The sequence below is a fragment of the Myxocyprinus asiaticus genome, chromosome 2 (genome assembly GCF_019703515.2).
Source record: "Myxocyprinus asiaticus isolate MX2 ecotype Aquarium Trade chromosome 2, UBuf_Myxa_2, whole genome shotgun sequence".
Classification (NCBI taxonomy): domain Eukaryota; kingdom Metazoa; phylum Chordata; class Actinopteri; order Cypriniformes; family Catostomidae; genus Myxocyprinus; species Myxocyprinus asiaticus.
Genome location: NC_059345.1, coordinates 16815935 through 16837734, shown reverse-complemented (window position 1 = coordinate 16837734; position 21800 = coordinate 16815935). Strand labels below are relative to the sequence as shown.

General features: G+C 38.8%; 1 pseudogene; it reads right to left on the bottom strand.

Moving 5' to 3' along the window:
• Nucleotides 1-140: 140 nt before the first annotated feature.
• On the bottom strand, nucleotides 141-18803 carry LOC127413411 (leucine-rich repeat-containing protein 28-like; annotated as a pseudogene).
• Nucleotides 18804-21800: the final 2997 nt, after the last annotated feature.

Sequence of the window (21800 nt, the reverse complement as noted above, 5' to 3'; positions counted from 1 at the left end):
CAGGTAGAGCTGCCAGATGTTTATTGTATAGTAAGGCATGATTTATTAGTTAAACAAAAAGTCTCTTGCAGTATTCTGCACATCCTCAGTCATGATGAAAGCACCATAAGCAGTGATGTGAGGTTAGCGGATGAGAGATGTCAGCTCTGCAGGTCAAACATCCTCAGACACTGGCTTGAACAGCAGTATGCTACAAAACTTACAGTGGTTCTGTTTACACAAAAGTAAAAAGAGAGTGAGTGGGAAAAAATGTAAGTATGCTTATAATGAGAGACTTCATAAGAGGGAAAGAAAAACACAAAGTAATACAAATGACTGATTATCAAAAACACAGAGGTGGAGAGCAACCTACTGTATAACTTTTCGATGGTTAGCTCAAGTAAACCACTAATACCCCTTTTCAACTACCTCACAGTGAACGGGAGGATGTTTTGAAAAGGTTTGGAATGCCAACCCCTATTAAAAGAATGTTAATGAGCTTTCATATATGTTGAGATCTCAAAATATTAACATTAACATTTGTCCATGTAAGAGACATTGCTTTACTTCCACAAAAATATGCATTCTTAATGCTGTTAGATGCATGGACATTGAAAGAATGTGGGTTTTCTGGTATGCTTTCACCAATACACACACAATGGCTAACTTGTTGACCCCAAGAGTGAAAAAGGAAAAATGTAAGCAAATGAAAACAAGGCAGATGAAATAGAATTCCCCAAAAATTTACTTCTTGAATTTTAAACAAATGGCAGTTGTAATTTTTGTGAGATTGTAATGAATGCATTAGTGTATGCTGTGATTTCAGGGACAGAATGAGCTACTTTCTATATTTTCTTGTTGTCTTTCCTCTCTTTATCTCACACACTCCTCCAACACACACATCGAAACAGCAGGCGAACACTCAGGGTCAGAGGTAATTGGCGGGTCCATTAGATCTCTTAATGCACGTGAAGTAGCTGAGAGCTGCAGTTGAGCAGGCTGATTGGGTTATGCTGGGAGATGCTGATACAAAAGCACAGTGTTGCATTACAGATGGAACATGACAGGCAGTGAAGTAAGCACAGCTCAGAGCCGCACGCTTGACATTTCAACCAATCAAACGAGCAGGAAGATGAGCAGATAGAGGAAGTGAGGGGGATTAGAGAAAACAGGCATGTGAAAGAGAGAGTGAATGTGTAAATGAAGGAGTAAACAAATGAATGAGTGAGTGAATGAATGAATAAGTGAGTGAGTGAATGAACAAGTGAATAAATGAGTGAGAAAGGGTGAATGAATGAATAAATAAGGGATTAAATGAATGATGTGATTAGTGAGAGAGTGAAAAAAGAGTTTGAGTGAATAAATGAGTGCATAAATGTGAGAGTGAATAGTGAGAGAAAAAGTAATGAATGAATAAGAGAAAGCGAATGAATGAGTGAGAGAGTGAATGAATTAATTAGAGAACGAATGAATGAATGAGAAAGTGAATAAATCAGAGTGAAGGATTGAATGAGTGAGAGTGAATAAATGAGCGAGGGAGTGAATGAATAAGTGAGAGAATGAATTAGGGGATGAATAAGTGACTAAGAGACAAAGTGAACTAATGAGTGAGGGAATGAATGAATGAACGGGTGAAGAGTGAATAAATGAATGGGTGAGAGAGTGAATTAATTGGGGAATTAATGAATGACTGAATGCATGAGAGTGAAGGAATGAATAAGTAAGTGAAAATGAATGAGTAGGTGAAAAGTGAATAAATGTGTGAGATAATGAATGAATGAGGGAATTAATAAATTAATGAGTGAGTGAGAAAGTGAATGAGTGAATGAATGAGGGAGGGAATAAATGAATGACAGTGAATGTATGAATGAGTCTGAGTGAATAATGAGGAAATAAATGAAATTGAGAGAAAGTGAATGAATGAGTGAGGGAGTGAATGAATGAGTGAATTAATGAATGGGTGAGTAAAAGTGAATGGATTAGTAAGGGAGTAAATCAATTAAAGAGTTAGAGAGAAAGAGAATGAATCAGTGAGGGAATGAATGAGTGAGAAAGTGAATTAGAGAAAAAAAACGAATGAGAGAGTGAGAGAGAATGAGACGAGAGATGAGCTGAGACTATGGGGCAGATTCACTAAACAGTTGCGCCACTTTTGCACATGGTATTTCAGCACAAATACCTGCATCTTATTCACTAACCACCCGCAATCACGTTTAGCGGGTGCAATCAGCACTGAAATTGCGCTGTCTTCAATATTTAAATGAAGTCACTGTCATTCCTTTCCGCGCAAACACGCCTCCTTTCTATGTAAATTAGGCTCACTAAAGATTGGGCTTAATTCATAAAACTCCCATCCATTTGCCCAGCGCTATTACTGCCAAATGAAAGTAGACGGTAAAATTAATTTTATTTAAAAGAGATGTTTGTGAACATTTTCAACTGATCATTTCAGGAATAATTAATCAAATACTCATAAAATGATGTTGAAGAGCATTATAACCTGGCATATATCCAGATGGGCGGTGTCGTCAAGTGCATGTTCTGCATGTTTAAGAGATGATCCAGATGTTCCTTTAGTGAATTGGGAGCTAAACGAGCACAGTTAGCACGTGCAAAAAACTGGCGCTTTAGCGGGCGTAATTCATTCTTAGTAAATCTGCCCCCATGTTTTTCTAAATACGGAAGAAATGAGAAAAAAAAAAAACGAAACAAGATGACATGGTAACATTTACAATAAAGTTCAATTTGTTAACATTAGTTAACAACATTAGTTAACATGAACTAACAATGAACAATACTTATTACGCATTTTTTTATATTAGTTAATAATAATTTCAACATATAGTAATACATTTTTAAAATCAAAAGTTGTATTTGTAAACATTGGTTACTGAACTATGAAGTAACATGAACTAATGATAAACAATAGTATATTTATTAACTAACATTAACAAAGATTAATATATGATGTAAACAAATATATTGTTAATTGTTTGTTCATGCTACCCATTCCATTAACTAATGTTAATGAATGGAACCTTATTAAAAAAGTGTTGGTCAGAGTTGGTCAATCACAGTCAAGAGAGTGGGCAGCAGAGAGATTCAGTTTTTTACTGAACTATGAAGTAACATGAACTAATGATAAACAATAGTATATTTATTAACTAACATTAACAAAGATTAATATATGATGTAAACAAATATATTGTTAATTGTTTGTTCATGCTACCCATTCCATTAACTAATGTTAATGAATGGAACCTTATTAAAAAAGTGTTGGTCAGAGTTGGTCAATCACAGTCAAGAGAGTGGGCAGCAGAGAGATGAAGAAGCAAAGTAAATATGTGATATGATACAAGAGCATGCTTAAGAGCAGTACCTCTTGTGCACTCTGGCAAGTGCGGTCTCTCTGAGAGGGAAGAGTTTGGGGTAGACAATGGTGAATATGGGCTGACTGCATCAGTGACAGTGACCCAGAGGCCACTGAACCACATCCAGCAGACTTTTAGGCAACAGGTACTGTACATCTGCACAGAAGAACAAAGAACAATGAGCATGAAGAGCTCAGACATGTGCTTTAAAAAGTCTATTTTATGATGGAGCAGCGTAATGTTTAATGTTTAATGTGGATCTGGGCTGGTAACTAAAAGGGTGAGGTTTTAAACCCCACAAGGGTTGATCCATGAGCAATTACCATTGGCACTTAACCTTAGGCAAATATGTCTACTGCAAGTCTATCTGGACAAAAGCATCATCTAAATGATAAAATAGTAACTTACTAGTCTGTTTATTACCCATTCTCAGAAACCTAGTGAACTTTCCAGTATTGAATGAATAACTTCTAATTAACATTTACCTTGACTCCATTCGACATCTTGAATGTTTGTTTTTTTTCATCAAGCTAGTCAATGCATTTTGGGAAGTATACAAGCAATGCTGCCTTAGAATCTGGCTAAAACAAGATATCTTAGAAGGCAGAATAATTATTCGCAACAGCCTTTGAATATGGGAGTGGGCCTAATGCTCTGAAGGCCGATCACTAGCTTTTATAACAGAGCCTAAATCAGCCCGATGCTTTGTTGTAGGTTTTTTGAGACTCTTACCCATACTGACCGGTTGTGGGCCGCATGCAGGACTCTACACACCAGCTCTTCCAGAGGTAACACACGGTCAGTCTTGGAGCCAATGGCCTTCACTTCAGAGGGGAGAGGAACGGTCACATCTCCCAGAGTCAAAGAGTATTGGTTCACATCAGAGATCTGAGCAGCTAGGCCGCATCTGTGCACAAGCATGCATGCATACAGACAAACTCATATCTCATATGTTATATGAAAACAGGCTCGACCTACTGACAATCTAATGCATAATGGTAAGAGCTGGCTAAAATCATGAGTTCCAATGTAATTGGCTGGCTGCTATGCAACTTTAAAAATGTTTGTTTACAAGTTACTAGACTGTTACAATGAGTGCTCTTGTGGATGAACCAGTCACTGGATTTAACAGTTTATGAGGTTAGTGTCATCAAATATATTGTAAAATACTCATAAACTAGATATCCTTGAGCAAAACCGTATATTCTGCATTGTTTGCAGTGTTATATCTGTGAATTAACCATTACGTTTTATTTTTAGATGGAGGAAAATTCTGACCACAAAGTCTACATGCACGTTGTGTGCACTGTTTGAAATAGCTACTGGCTGTCACCCAGCCGGGTCTATTATTCTGGGATTGTCAAATTTTAGATTTACTTGCCCCTGGAATCCTGTAAAAAACTAACGAAATTGTGGTTGGTCACTTTACATGTAAGCTAGACAACCCATTCCTCTTTAAGGTTCTTAGGCAGGATAAAAGGCCAATAATCAAAAGTGTGAGTTTGTGAGACAACATGTTAACAGTTAATGGCATCACAAAAACCATTATTAACATAACATCTCAAATAACTAATGTAAACAAAATCAAATGCAGTGAACCTGTTTATGTTTTATGTTTTCATTTTTAAAACTTAAAATGTCTGATAGCACATTATAGTAGAAGAAAACAACTCACCCACTGCAGCCAATGATTTGTTATAAAGAAACGATTGGAGACTTTTAAGGTGAGCATTGTTGTCATAAATAATGATATCATCCAAATGGGCAGCAGCATACGCAGCGTGCGGTCTGAGGACCCTGTTCATAAGATGCTGAAATGTAGCCAGGGCCCCAAACAAACCGAACGGAAGGGTCACAAATTGGTGTAAACCAAATGGTGTGGAGAAGGCCATTTTATTCACTGGACATCAGTGTTATATCTTTTTGTCAAATCAAAATTGTGTCGAATAAAAGCGAGCCGCTCCCAACCGTTCGAGCAGTTCGTCAATACGAGGCATTGGATAAGCATAACATTTTTTACACCACGTTAACTTTCCTATAATCCACACAGAACCGGACCAAGCCAAGCTATCGCTCTTAGGTACCAGAACCACCAGGCTGGTCCAATCACTGTGGGATTCTTCTATTAATTCCATATCGAGCATGGCCTTTAATTCTTCCCATACTACCTGTTTAATGTGTTCGGGTAAGTGGTAGGGACGACTATGTACCACTACCCCTGGAGTTGTCTGTTATGAGATCAGTGCGGTCGGGGAGAGGCAAGACCACGTCAGAGAAATTCTTTTGCAACCTGGCAACCTCCGTACGTTGCGACGGCGAGAAACGGTCTCCACAAGTGACCGGGGTAAAGTGATTGGCTTTTAGATTCACCACCGGTCCGAGCAACTCCCTCTCCTGAACTACCATTGCCAACAACACGGGGACCACCTCTCTCCATGGTTTAGGAGGTTGATGTGGTAAATCAGACGTGCCCCACCCCTATCCCTACAGACCACCTCATAGTCGACTTCCCCAACTCGCCGTGTGACCTCAAAGGGCCATTGCCACTTTACGAGTAATTTCGAGCACGATGTGGGCAGCAATACATGGACATTATCTCCCGGTGCAAATTCCCATAGCTGAGCTCCCCTGTTATACAGCCGGGACTGACGTTCTTGTGCCTGTAGCAAAATTCTCCTTTAATAGATGCCCCAATGTGTGGAGTTTTGATCTCAGGTCAAGAACGTATTGAATTTCATTTTTACTCTGTGAAGGTCCCTCCTCCCAATTTTCTTTCATGATGTCTAATACGCCACGGGGCTTACGCCCATACAACAATTCAAATGGAGAAAATCCAGTGGAGGCTTGAGGGACCTCTCATACTGCAAATAACAGGGGTTTGAGCCACTTATCCCAATTCCGAGCATCTTCGTGTACAAAATTACGAATCATATTTTTTCAGGTCTGATTAAATCAATTGACCAAGCCGTCCATTTGCGGGTGGCACACACTTGTCTGAATCGATTTAATACCCAATAATTCACATAGCTTGCGTAGTGTACGTGACATTAAAGTAATATCCTGATCAGTGAGGATTTCTTTCGGAATCCCCACTCGGGAAATAATTTTGAAGAGTGCCTCCACAACACTACATGCTGAGATGTGCAATGGCACTGCTTCCGGATATCATGTTGCATAATCCACCAGGACTAATGCAAAGCGATGCCTGCGCGCTGTCAATTCTAATGGCCCGACGAGGTTCATGGCAATTCATTCGAAAGGAACCTCGATCAATGGAAGGGAGCGCGCAATGGTGCTTTTGGAGTGGCCGGTGGATTCATCAGCTGACATTTACAGCATGCCGCACACCACCGGTGAACATCCCCGTGAATGCCCGGCCAATAGAAACGGGCCATGAGACGGCTTAGTGTTTTCCCCTGTCCCAAATGACCTGCCATCGGATTATGATGAGCCGCCTGGAATAACATTTCCCGATGGCTCTTTGGTACCAACAACTGGGTTGTATCTTCTTTCGTGTGAATTTCCTGTGTTACTCTGTACAACCAATCTTTTGTAATTGAAAAATATGGATATATGAGTGCGATGCCCGGCTGAAAATGTTGACCATCAATCACTATCACTTGGTCAAACGCGTGCCTCAGGGTTTTGTCTCACAACTGCTCTAGAGCTAAATCTCCTACCGGGAATTTCCTAAGGGCAGGGGAGGATGACACCTCCCCTTTCCCAGCATCAGCCTGATATGGAGTAGCCACAGATGGCCCAGGCTATGCCTCCCCTACCAGCACTTCACACATTCCCAACAGATTCACTTTCTCACAGGACCCATCCACAAACAGCCTCTTTAATAATGATTGAAAAGCCGGCCAATTAGTTCCCAAAATTAGCGGATTGGTGAGGCGAGGACTAACCACCACCTCGATATTATGCTTTTGTCCGCAGAACATTACTGTGACCATCACTACAGGATAATCATGAATATCCCCATACACAAACCTCACCCGATTATTTGCCTCCAGTGCCCTGGTTTGAACCAAGCATTGATGAATGGAGGTTTGATTACAACCTGAATCCACCAAGGCTTGGTATGTACCCCCCTTAATACTCACGGGTATCTGATACGTCCCTGCTCTGTCAGAGGTTGTCTGTGGGGTGTCGGGCATCTGGATCAAGGCCCCCACCTCCGTTACCGGGCACTGCTCTCAGACATGACCCGGCTCCGCACAACTCCAGCAGACCAGCCCAAACCTCCCGTCCACACTTGTGGCAGTGGACTCCTTCACCTGGGATGAAGAGAGGGGAGAGATGGGGTTTGTTGGAGCAGGGAACCCCCATGACCATGGAGCAGGTCTTGGGGGAATGTTCCCCTGTTTGTGGGGAAACTGAACAGGATGGAGGGGGGGAGAACTGGGGAGGAGACATTAGTGAGAGAAAGGGCATAGGGCACGCTGGCCCCCAGATACGCTGACAGATGGTCTTCCGCCAGCTGAACCGCTTTGTCCAGCGACGCTGGTCGGTGGCACTGGACCCACTCAGCTGTCCCCTTCGGCAACCGGGAGATGAACTGCTCCAGCACCACCAGGTTGATGACGTCATTGGTGTCGCTGTCCTCCTTAGTCAGCACCAACCACCGGCAGGCGTCACGGAGCTGCTGGGCAAAGGCAAACGGGTGGCCGACCTCGCTCAGCATCAAGAAGCGGAAGCACTGGCAGTGTTCTTCTGGGCTGTGGCCAACCAGTTGCAAGATGGACTTTTTCAGCACTGCGTAGTCCAGGAGGTTGGCGATCGGAAGCTGTTGCGCCGCAATCTGGGCTTCCCCGGTCAGCAGCGGCAGAAGGTGCACCACCCACTGTTCTGGCGGCCACTTCAGAGTTTTGGCAGTGTGCATGAAGAGCTTAAGGTATGCCTCCGGACCATCTTGAGGCCCCATCTTAGTGAGCAACATGTGGGGATGCGTTGCTGCCGGGGACAATCATAAACGTTTTTGTTTAGACCTACTAAATAATTAAACACATTATCTTTATTGCTATTAGCCTATTCAACTTCCAGCTTTTGCATAAAGAAAAGCACAAAAGAGTAAATTAGGTTGTTTGTCATGTATTATAACAAATTCAATCAGTCATCAGTTACATGAATCATGTCATGGTGCATGGACCGATCAGATCTATGTATGTGCAACGTATCCTTCCTTCCATCCATCTTCTGCCGATTATCCAGGACCAGGTCACCATGGCAGCAGCTAAGCAAAGCTGCCCATACGTCCTTTTCCCCAAGCCACATCCTCCAGCTCATCCTGCAGGATCCCAATGCATTCCTAAGCCAGCCAAGAGATATAATCCCTCCAGCGTGTTCTGTGTCTTCTCCGGGGACTCCTCCCAGTTCCATGCCTGGAACACCTCTGCAGGGAGGCACCCATGAGGCATCCTTATCAGATGCCTGAACCACCTCAACTGGCTCCTTTCAATGCGGAGGAGAGGCGGCTTTACTCCGAGCCCTTCTTGGATGTCAGAGCTTTGCTTTTGCCCATCCCTAAGGAAAAGCCCTGCCACCATGCGAAGAAAGCTCATTTATTCTTTTGGTCACTACCCAAAGCTCATGACCATATATGAGGGTTGGAACAAAGACCGACTGGAAAATTGAAAGCTTTGCCTTCAGGCTCAGTTCCCTCTTCACCACCACTGTCAGGTACAATGACCCCATTACTGCAGCCACTGCACTGATCCGCTTATTGATCTATTGCTCCAAATTTCCCTCACCCTACTTGAAGAGGACAAATCCACCCAATTCTGTGGATCGCCACCTCGTTGCCCCTCCATGGATCACCACCTTGTCGCCCCTCCATGGATAGCCACCTTATCCCCCCTTCGTGGATAGCCACCTCATCATGGTGGAGGGGTGTGCATGCCTCAAAACCCTGGGAGCTGTGTTGTCTAGAGCATTGGCTCCTGGTAGTGTCTTCCTTGGCAAATTGGTCCCAGGCAAGAGGCCAGACGAAGAGCAATATAAAATTCCCCTATGATGTGGCCAGCACGAAATACAGCAACCTTGCCTGGGACAGGGAGACAGGGGCCCTCTCCTGGAGCTCGTAGGTGAGCGCCTGGTGGCTGGTCTTTGAACCATGGGGCCCAGTCCGAAGAAACAACATGGGGCAGCCTCCTTGTGGGCCCAACACCTGCAAGGAGAGAAATAGGGGACCAGTGCGATCCCCAACGGTGGCAGGCTCAACCACCTGCAAGGAGAGAAATAGGGGACTGGTGCAATGCCCAACGGGTGGCAGGTGAAGGTGATGGCCTGTGTGGACTGTGCGGGCAAATTGGCCTATGAAACCTATATATATATATATATATATAAATCATTAATAATAATAATGATAAAATAGATATTAAATATCTCTGATGAATTCTGAATTTACCAGTAAAATTTTGTCTCTCAATCAGACCCAGAACCCAACCCCAAGTTCTAACTAGTCCTAACCCCTATTTTGTCCCTCCTTTTCTACCCATAGGGTCTTAGTCACTTAATGCATCTTGAAAAGATTCCATCTACATGTTGCCACCAATGTTGTTTCAGCAAAATGGATATAAATCCAATCTACTCTATTTCCACGCCAATGTAAATATAACACATTTTGCCTATGTGGCCTGCACAACCAGATGCATTACACTTGTATGTATCTTCAAATGTAAATGGATTACTCTTCACCTCATATGCATCTTGGAGGTCAATTAAACCTGGTCTCTTCATTGATTGGGTAACTAACTTAATGACTTCCTCTTGCCCTTTGAAAAGATCAGGCAGATCACCACCTTTTGGCCTTGACAAGGACAAGATGCCTTTCCCAGCAGAACCAACTCCCTGGACAACTGGCACAGAACACTCCCACCACAAAGACCTCACTTCTGCACTTCACAATTATGTACATTTTCCACAAGGTAAGTATTCTGCATGAATCAGTACAGCATACACCTCATTATTCTTGCTGGATGGATGGATGGATTTAGTGCAAACATTACAAACAGAACACACACGCATCAACAACTAGGGCTGGGCAATATTTTAAAATATTCATAATATATTCACAGTGATTTTTTTGGCAATATAAATTAAGCAACATCGAAAATATCAAATGATTTTAATGCACTTAGACTGTGTCACTAGAGTGGTTTCATGATACTTCCTTGTCTCGAGTCGTGACTAGCGAGTAGAGAGGATTTAATAGTGCCTCTGATTTAAACTTCAGTAGCAAAAATTGCATTGTTAACTTCAAATCATGTTTATGATTAAGTACAAAAAGTTTTAATAGATTGATTCTAGAGTTGTCAAAAGTACCGGTACTTTGGTGCCAAGTCGGTACTGAAATAAAAAAAGATGAGGAACACATGCATTTCTTTTGATTTATTATTTACATTGAAATGTAACTTTAAATAGGGTAAAGGAGTGAGTTTAATATTAGCATATTTTTGCCGTGGTATCAAAATCGGTATCGAGAACTGTGAAATTTCACTGGTATCAGTCAAGGCCGTAACCATGTCTTGAACTTTGGAGGGACCAAACCATTTGGGGGGGGGGGGGTCACGGGTGTTGAGGTCACAACTATAATGGTCCTCTTTGGTCCTTTAATATAGTAAAGGCACTGAATGCAATAATTTTCTGAATAGAGGCTTGAAATGCCATAAAAGCCTAAAATTGTATAATTTCTGGTTTTAAAAGATACATGTATTTTTAAAGTTCACACAGTACAAGACAAACACTGTGTCTGCATTGCTAGCAATTTGTCTGTTTCAATCACCTTTTCTTTCTTTTTTGTGCTGCCTCAAAGAAAAGATGAATATAATTAGAATTTCTTTTCATCACTGATGTATCTGTAAAATGACATGACTGTGTCAGCTGGCAAGCAAAAAGAAAATACACAAAATTATTTACTGCCCTCAAATTGTCCCTAATTGTTTTTTCCTCCCAATAGAATCTTAACACAATGTTTTCTTTAAGAATCATAATGCTGCTCTTTTCCATACAAAAACAGTTCATACTGACCACTGCTTTCAAGGTCCAAAGAGAAAAAAAATCATTATAAAAATACAATAAAAGTAGTCCATACAACACATAGCTGTTGTATGGCCCCAGAAAGCTTGGAATATAGTGCACTTGTCATATGGATTACTGTTATGATGTCTTTATACTAAGCCTTTAATAGTGCTTTATAGTATTTGTCCTTTTTGAAGCTTGACAGCTCCTGCTCACTATAAACTGTTATTCTATGGAATAGAGCTGCTTAAAATATCTATTTTTATGTTCCAAGAAAAAACCCAGCATATGGGTTTTGAACAGCATAAGGGTGAGTAAATGAGTGAGTAAAAGTATACATGTTTATACTACAAGGATTGTAAAACCTGAGATCACCTACCTTGTGGGGCCCAGCCAGCGAAATCCACGAGGGAAATGGCTTATTAAACATACTAAACGATGTTTTTTTGAAAATGTAAAAATGCAAAAAGGTTTCTGTGAGGGTTAGGTTTAGAGGTAGGGTTAGGGGATAAAAATTATCATTAGATCTGTATAAAATCAATAAAATGCATGGAAGTCTATGGAGAGTCCCCATAATGATATAAAACAAGTTTGTGTACATTTTCCATTTTTAGGTGAATTACTTTAACTGGTGGCTCATTTTTTGAGCACTCTTTTAAAAGAAGACTCTAAGGAGATACTGTTCAAAATTCAGAATTAATAAAAGACATAAAGAAATTATTTAGAAAACCTTAAATTTATTTTAAATTATTACCTAATAATATTTTCATTAAGAATATGATACTGGTCCTTGCCAAAACCTAAAAGCACAATAGAAGTCACAATTCATAGGTCTTACCATCTAGTTTTAATCTGAGGGTGAAAACGCTCTACTTAGTGTTTTTTTATAGATAATTTTCTTAGATAACGTCAAGAGAATTTTCTATAAAGCTACTTCAAAAGCCTGCCAGATTACCACATTCATTCAATTCCTTTATAATATACACACATTCGCTCTTTGTCTTAAGCCTGATTCGCTGAAAACTGCTCCGTTAATGTTTTCACATTCACAGTTATGAATGACATACAAATCACGTACTGTACATCTGGCCATATCTGATTATTGGGAGGGAATTGTCCCCCTCAAAGTAAATTGTGGTTACTGCCCTGGTATCAGTACCGACTACTGAATGTTGGTATCGTAACAACACTAACTGATTCAAAACACTGATTCAGTTATTTATTTGCATAATTACTCAGAAATGTTAATGGAAATTTCCTGTGGCATTTTTTCAACATTTAAATATTTTAGAAAAAAATATCTTTAGACAAATATTGCTTTTTAATGCTGTGCATTGCAACACTGGAGCATATACAGGAAAATTATTAAACATAATTTATCCTTCACTTCGTGAAAAACAGTGTGGAAAAGATGCCTTATTATTATTATGATTTTTAAATAGATTTTTATTGTGTTTTAGTTACATTAAACATTTTTAATCTACTTGGATACATGTTTATACTACACTGTGGGGACCAAATGTCCCCACAAGGATAGTAAAACCTGAGATCACCTACCTTGTGGGGCCCAGCCAGCGGTCCCCACGAGGGAAATGGCTTATTAAACATACTAAATGATGTTTTTTTGAAAATGTAAAAATGCAAAAAAGTTTCTGTGAGGGTTAGGTTTAGAGGTAGGGTTAGGGGATAGAAATTATCATTAGATCTGTATAAAATCCATAAAATGCATGGAAGTCTTTGGAGAGTCCCCATAATGATATAAAACAAGTTTGTGTATACTACTTTCTATTGTTATATTTACCACCATAAACTTACTCTTTCTTGAAACATGTGAAGAATGTTGTTTTGTGTGTGTGTGTGTGTGTGTGTGTGTGTGTGTGTGTGTGTGTGTGTGTGTGTGCGTGTGTGCGTGTGCGCACGCACGTTCACCCAGAGGCAGTGAGGTGATGCAGTTGGCGGCCATGGAGAGCTCATTGAGGTCAGGCAGCAGGCAGAGCTGGCGAGGAAGGCATTGCAGTAAGTTGTGGTCTACCGTCAGGCACTGCAGGGACAGACACTGGTGCAAACGCTCCGGCAGAGTCCTCGGGAGGTTCATGGACACATCGAAGGTCTCCAGCTCTCTCAGATCTCCCAGCTCTACCAGCACAAGCACATATACATTTCTGTTGTGGTTTCAATGAAGTAATTTTAAAAAAATGAACCAAGATTACATATGTGACATATGTACTGTATGTGTGAGGCCTTGAAACACAATACAAAAATCTATGCTAGTTAAATCATGTTAGAAAGTGCTTAAACAATGCATTGTAAAACACTTTCACAACATGTTTTGGTCACTTTATGTACGATAAATTAAAGCCATGAACAGTCTCAGCTTCAGATGAAACTTTAACCAATTACCATGGAAAAGAGCAATAAAAAAAAGATATAAGATGACTTTGCTCAAGTATTTTGGAACAAAGTGTTTAATGAGAGTGTCAAAGAGCTTAGTCATGTTCCCACAATCTGTTTATGACAAAACAGAAGAAAACTCCTTCAGACTATTTAACTATCATGTTGCTGTGCCTTATTTCAACTTCACAGTTCACTAATTCATTTGTTAATCCCTTATTCTCTTTCCATTTCTGACAGGCATCAATATTCCTTCATGGGTAGAAGGGTTTAAAGTTTCAGATTTAAGAGGGCAGTGGTATCTCCTTTTTGGGATAATTTCACCAAAAACTTTGAAAACTCGCTTGCTGACTTGCAAGCACTAGTACTTCTGTTGGAAATTAAAATCTAGAAAGATTCTGTGAGTTGCAAGCAGTTCATAGAGATAAGAGAAATAAAACTATAGGCTTGTGTTCTCATTCAGAAGCCAGGCTTACCAAAAAAAATATATATATATATCTTCACTAAATGAAGTTCACCCACTTTATTTTCTACTGAGGTTTAAAAGCTCCTGGTAATGTCTTTTCCTCATACTTAGCTGGTAAGCGAAGAAATAATTAGATGCAGTCAAAACTTGAAAGGGAATGCAATGTACCAGCAACTTAAGAAAAAATTGTCCATTAAGCTACAATGACTCTTTCGTAACATTTGCATGGAAGAAATAGCACTTTATCAGAGCATTTGGAAAAAATATAAAGTTCCTTTTAAACTGTCCAAATGCAATTAATATACTCTGGACATGTCTTGCTGGAAATCTATTACACATTATAAAAAATTCTTTAGTATGAGGAATAATTAAAAATGTTCCCTTATTTTCTATTAAAGGAATAGTTCACCCAAAATTTATAATTCTCTCATGATTTACTCACCCTTACACCATTTTAAACTCATATGACATTTTTTCTTTTGCAGAACACAAATGAAGATATTTTCAAGGATATTACATGATGTGTTTATATCCATACAATGAGAGAAGCTCATAAACATGCCAAGGAGACTGCTGTTGTCAAGATTTATTGTGGGGAAAAAAAGGTACATTTTGGTCTGTTTCTCAATCAAAACTGATCGTATTACTTCAGAAGACATGGATTAAACCACTCGAGTCGTATGCTGCATTTATGTCCTTTCTAAAGCTTGAAAGTTTTGGATCCTATTGACTTGAATTGTATGGATAAAAACATATCATATACCTTCAACTTCAAAATATCTTCGTTTGTGTTCCGCTGAGGGTTATATGAGTTTGAGATGGCATAAGGGTGAGTAAATCTTGAGAGATGTATAATTTTTAAAACTATTTATTTAAAGGTTAGGTGATCACGTCATTTCGAAGACTGAAAGACAATTTCTAAGAGAAGTTATTTTGTTTAAAAAATTCACTTGCAATGGAAGTCATTGTAAATTTAGTTGTACAACATTTTGTGTTTTTTACAATCACGGGTATGAGTCGAAATTATTTAAATGGTAATCTGTAGCTTAATAAAGAGAAGCACTGGTGGATCAATACATAACAAAATACATGACAAAACCTTTGATATTTTTAGAGAAAAAGGAATGATTTTTTTATTATTCAATTTTTTTTATGCCAAAAATAATTATCACAAAATCAGATAGTACTCAAAAGCATGCTCTGTTAATTAATGTTGAGCAATGTTAGATGAGAGGTTAAAACATATGCATGATTCACCTTGTGAGAGAAATTTTAGCTGATTGTTGGGTAATCGCAGGTGTCGTAATGAGCGCAGTTGGCCAATCTCTAGGCAGATGATTTGCAGAGCATTGTCACTCAGGTCCAAGGACTGCAGCTTCACCAGGTTGCCAATAGCTGCATTAACATGAAGAATCTCATCCGTCTAAAAGGAACCTCATTCATAAATGTACCTAATATCAAAATGTCTACATATGTACTTATGTGTTAAAATTACCTTGAGAAATAATAGCAATATTGTTTGAGTGCAGGTATCTGAATGAAAAGGAAAGATTGTGGGATTAAATTTCATGATGGTGTTTTCATCAGAAGTTATTCTACCAAGCTGAGTCCTTTCAGTCAAATGTATAGTAGCTCCAAAAAGTATTTGGACACTTAAGCCACACTTAAAAATGTCTGAATGCCCATGCATGCTGGGGCTGTGTCGATACAATCAAATATCCATATATCGCGATACTTTTTCTCATGATATTGTATTGATACTTAGATCAATGTAATGTGATATATCGTGATATTTTCATTGCAGTCTGAGATGCTTCTATGAGGCACAAAAGAAACTGAAACTGATCCAGCAGGATTCACAGTTTCTCTCACAGACATACTTGATCGTTCTCATGTGTTTGGATCTAGGGCCGGGCAAAAATATTGATTTTCTACTTAATCTCCATTTGTACAATCCCAATGTCGATTCTTAAAATGCCAAGATCACACTTTCATTGTATTTGCAATCCCTTACAATCATATGTGCATAAATACATTTTACATTTATGCAGTTGGCAGACACTTTTATCCAAAGCAACTTACAGTGCCCTTATTACAGGGACAATCCCCCTGGAGCAATCTGGAGTTAAGTGCCTTGCTCAAGAACACAATGGTGGTGGCTGTGAGAATTGAACCAACAACCTTTTGCTTACCAGTTCAGTGCTTTAGTCCACTACACCACCACCACTCAGTAGCACATGTTCCCATATGCTACAAAAAATTTCTGTGATTAGCCACTGGCTGGTAACAGCTCTGATCATTTTTTAGATTTCACTCACCAGTGTTTGAGTGGTGTAGTGGTGAAGAAGTTAAGCAGAATTTCGAGATCTTTTCACTACGTGCTGAGAGTTTTGACTCATTCTGAGTCCCAAGACTAGATCCAAGCAAACCATTTGTTGTTTAATAATGTCTCTTTTAATATCCTTTCTGTTCTCTAGTGTCGGTTAAAAAAATGCTGTAAATAAGCCATTCAAAAACACTACTGTCAAAATCCCTGCCACAGGTCTTAAAGAGACAGTTCCATTTTAGAACTTGTTAAACATTTCTAAGTAAATACTTATTAATAGCACAAATTAGGCATGTAAACAACAAACATGTAACAATATATTGTATATATGCAATATATGTAATTTCAAAACATCATGTTTATTGATGTAATACATGGGCTATATATATATATATATATATATATATATATATATATATATATATATATATATATATACCTAAAATATCACCAAAATGATGAAAATCAGCATTAGCTGAAAGAGAATTTCTTTCATACTGCATGTAAGCAAAATGGACATTATAACTGAAATATAAACAAATTAATTGAAATTAAATGAGAAACTGAATCATGATATGGTGATGTATCATGATATATCAAATCATGACATATAGCAATACGTATCGTATCGTATCGTGAGGTGGCTGGTGATACCCAGCCCTAATGCATACATTAGACAACAAAATATCAAACTAACTGGCAGATCTGTAAAGAAATGGTGCTAGGCCTTTTCTAAGAACTAACTTGACTTTTGCCATTTTATTTGCTTTGCTTAACTGACTTTAAGCAACTGGTCTCAATTTGATTTTTAGTGTATGTGTGAAGTCAGTTCCCACACAGGTGTCCTAGTAGAGTGACCACATGTGTAGCTCATCACATTAACTACTTGACATGACATTTGTCAACCAGAAAGTGTCCAAATACTTTTTGTATTAATTTTGAACAGTGTATATTTATATTGCTTTAGCATTGTCTTTTATTGTTCCTCAATATAAATGACACTTTATTTATTTTTATTTTTATTTTTTTTATCTAATACAATGACATTCAACCATTTTTAAGTGTGGCCAAAAATCTTTTGGGGCCACTGTACGTAAAAGGTAACTCATTACAATTTGGGACAGGTTGGTTAAGAAAACATCACAACAAAAATCATTTAGGGACCTCTACTGGACAACAGCAATATTACCGTTGTACAATACCCAGAACTTCTCTACGCACACTGAAATCATGAACAATTAAAAAAGTTATTCTATACAATACACACTTTCAAAGCTTAAATTAGTAAAGAGTGTAACAAAGATAAACACTCACAATTCAGTCAGGTTAGGAAGTGTCTGGGCAAGATTATCAGGCTGTAAAGAAGAGAACAGAATTAGGGCAAGGAAATTATTAAAGGAATATTCCAGGTTCAGTACAAGTTTAGCTCAATCGATAGCATTTGTGACATAATGACGATTACCACAAAAATTATTTCAAATCGTCCATCCTTAAAAAAAACAAAAATCAAGGTAAGAGTGAGGCACTTACAATTGAAGTGAATGGGGCCAATTTTTAGAGGGTTTAAAGGCAGAAATGTGAAGCTTGTAATTTTATTAAAGCATTTACATTAATTCTTCTGTTAAAACTTGAGACGTATTTGAGCTGTAAAGTTGTTTAAATCTTCATTTTTACAATAATTTTAGGGTATGTTGACATTACAACATCATGGCAATGAAGTTGTAAAATTGGCTATAACCTTCCACAGAAAAGGTAAGCCATTTTATCACACTAAAATCATGTTAACACACACATTGTTTACGTCATTTGGCTATACTTTTGAAATATTGAGTATTTTAACGTTCATGAATTGGCCCCATTTACTTCCATTGTAAATGCCTCACTGTAACCCAGATTTTTAGCTTTTTTTATTTAAGAAAAGGAAGGGGCAATTAAAAAATAATTTTTGTGGCAACCAGTATTATGACACAAATGCTGTCAATTGAGCTTAACTTCTATTGAACCCGGAATATTCCTTAACTGTTCCTTTCCAGAGTCTAAGCACAGGTGAAGACCACCACCATGGTGAGTGAGATCTCACCAGTGTTTTGAGGGAGTTTCTCTTCATGTAGAATCTCTCTAGGAACTGCAAACCTTCATCTTTAAGAAGCTCATCAGGGAAATTGTTGAGGTTTCTGTAGTTCAGGAAAAGATTCTTGTGTTGCTCTTGTCTGGCCATAAAGATCGTTTCATGGAGTTCTGAAGCCATGGCTGCCAGAGATGTCTTTCGCTGAGAGAGTTTTACCCTCTTTCAGCTTCTACTTTTCCAGAACCTGAAAGAGAAAAATATGTGTATTTTCCATATTTTTTATGGGAGAGTGTAAACCTCACAAAATAATGTCTGAATTTTATTTTAAGGACCATTCAGATGTTAGCATTTTGACATTATTATAAAGTAATTTCCCTAGACCCTAGATTCAGAACAGGCACTTTAAAAAGTCATTACATTATTTATTTAATTAAATAAATTAAAGGCAGAACAACAAATACTACCATGATGTATAAATACCACACAATGTAAATATATTATTATTATGAATAGTAGTAGTAGTAGTAGTAGTAGTGTAGTCATGAATGAGGGAGGAAACTGTGCCACAAAAAATACCACAAGACAAAAAATCTTTATAGTTCAGATTTCTTTTTTTCTTTTCAGGGTTAAATGTGACCCAGAATTACCCTTTATCTGTTACTCACTGATTGTTTAAATTCTTCCTAAAGTTTTAAATTTGTTGCCAAGATTCATTGCATCTGATTCAAACCACCAGCTCTTATTTAACATCTTCTCTGTTTAGGTAAAAGGGTCTCAATGGTAACAGCACTGTATCATGAATGAGAAGATCAAGGTTCAAATAGTAATGTGGAGATCTTTAATGGATCTCCCCTTGCTGTTATGATCTTATGCTAACATTACCCTTTTATGGGCTGTGCTGTCCAATCTTTCAGTCTGTTTTATTAATCAGAAATGAGATGTACAGGTATCTGAGCTGTAATCCCCACCATAGACATTGAGGGTTTCACCTGCCCTATTGTTTTTCAATGTCTTATTTTTAAATTTTGCATTTTGTCTCCCCAAATCTGCTTACATAACTGCCAAAAACTGCAGGTAGATCAATGAAGTAGAAAAACAAATTGTAAATAGTACATTTATTGGCTATTTTTTATTCTACTTTATTCTTTGGTTGATGTAGGATGAGCTCAGTGGGTACTTCAAACTTCATTATCTTGTAGAGTCTGTTACAAATACGCTGTCATAAAAATAACATTTAACATTAGTAGTTGATGTAATTAAATCAAGACAGGCTTCAAATGGTCATTTTGAGACCCCCACAACAGCACCACATGAAGTTGATCATGAACAAATGTTTACTACTAGTACGAAAACATTATTATAACAATGCATGAAACAGAGATGTGCATTCACTGATAGCTAAAACAATGATTCAGTACTGTGTACTGTACTGTACTGTCAAATGACAATAAAATGCAAAGTAATCTCTTCAGTAATCAAAATACTTTTTGAATGTAACTGTATTATAATTACCAATTATATAAATTGTAACTGTAGTGGAATACAGTTACTTATATTTTATATTTTAAATACGTAATCCCGTTACATGTATTCCGTTACTCCCCAACCCTTAATATATATGTAAGCAACCGCTGTTTTATTCTGATCATAACTGGTGGGCAGCTCTTAAACTGTTGCTTTCAAGCCTAGACTGCGTGAACTGCTAAATGCAATGCAGTATGCAACATTTAAAATGCATAGCATTAATTAATTACAACTTACATCACATGCTTGTTTAACAAAAATAAATCCTCTCTGGCAAAAATCACTGGAGTTGTTTGTTTACAGCCTTCACTGGCCTTTGTTCCGTCCAACAAGAAACACTCACAACACACAGAGAGCATCATGGGTAATGTAGTTTTTCTAACCAGCACAGCCACAAGACACACATTCCGAAGCATAAATATTAACAAGATCTATATTATATTATACTATAGTATACACTCACTGAGCACTTTATTAGAAACACTATGGTCCAAATGAAGTGCCCGATGTTGTCTTCTGCTGTTGTAGCCCATCCGCCTCAATGTTCGATGTGTTGTGCATTCTGAGATGATATTCTTCTCACCACAATTGTACAAAGTGGCTGTCTGAGTTACTGTAGCCTTTCTATCAGCTCGAGCCAGTCTGGCCATTCTGGACCTCTCTTTATCAACAAGGCGTTTCTGTCCACAAAACTGATGCTCACGGGATGTTTTTTGTTTTTGGCACCATTCTGAGTAAACTCTAGAGACTTTTGTGTGTGAAAATCCCAGATAGGCAGTTACAGAAATACTGTAAATACAACAATCATGCCACAGTCAAAATCACTAAGATCACATTTTTTCCCCATTCTGATGGTTGATGTGAACATTAACTGAAGCTCCTGACCAGACCAATCAGATTCTATGCTACAAGACTGTTTTGATCACATGGACTGGGAGATGTTCCGGTCCACCTCTGATGACGACATTGAGGTCCACGCTGATAGCGTAACGTGTTTCAACAGGAAGTGCATAGATGAAGTAGTGCCGACCAAAACAATACAGTTATACCCTAACCAGAAACCATGGATAAATAGCGATGTTCATGCGGCGCTTAATGCATGGACTTCCGCTTTTAATTCCGGGAACGCAGAGGAGCATAAACAAGCCAGTTATGCCCTCCGCAAAACTATCAGAGCAGCCAAATGCCAGTACAGGGATAACATTGAAGGACAGTTCAAAACCACCGACTCTAGAAGCATGTGGCATGTGGAAGAATTAATATCATCACGGACTTCAAAGGGAATAAACACTCCGCCGTGGACACCGCTGCCTCTCTCCCGGATGAGCTTAATACTTTTTATGCTCGTTTCGAGGGAAATAACGGCGCCCTCACGGAGAGAGCTCTCGCGGCCGAAGCTACAGAGGTTAGTTCACTCCCCATCTCTGTAACGGATGTAACCTGATCCTTCTGATGGGTGAATATCCGTAAAGCCACAGGTCCAGACGGCATTCCGGGCTGCGTCATCAGAGCGTGCACGAACCAACTGGCTGGTGTTTTTACGGACATTTTCAACTTTTCCCTCTCCTTGTCTGTGGTCCCCACATACTTTAAAATGTCCACCATTGTGCCTGTACCAAAGCTACCCAAAATCACTTTCTTAAATGACTGGTG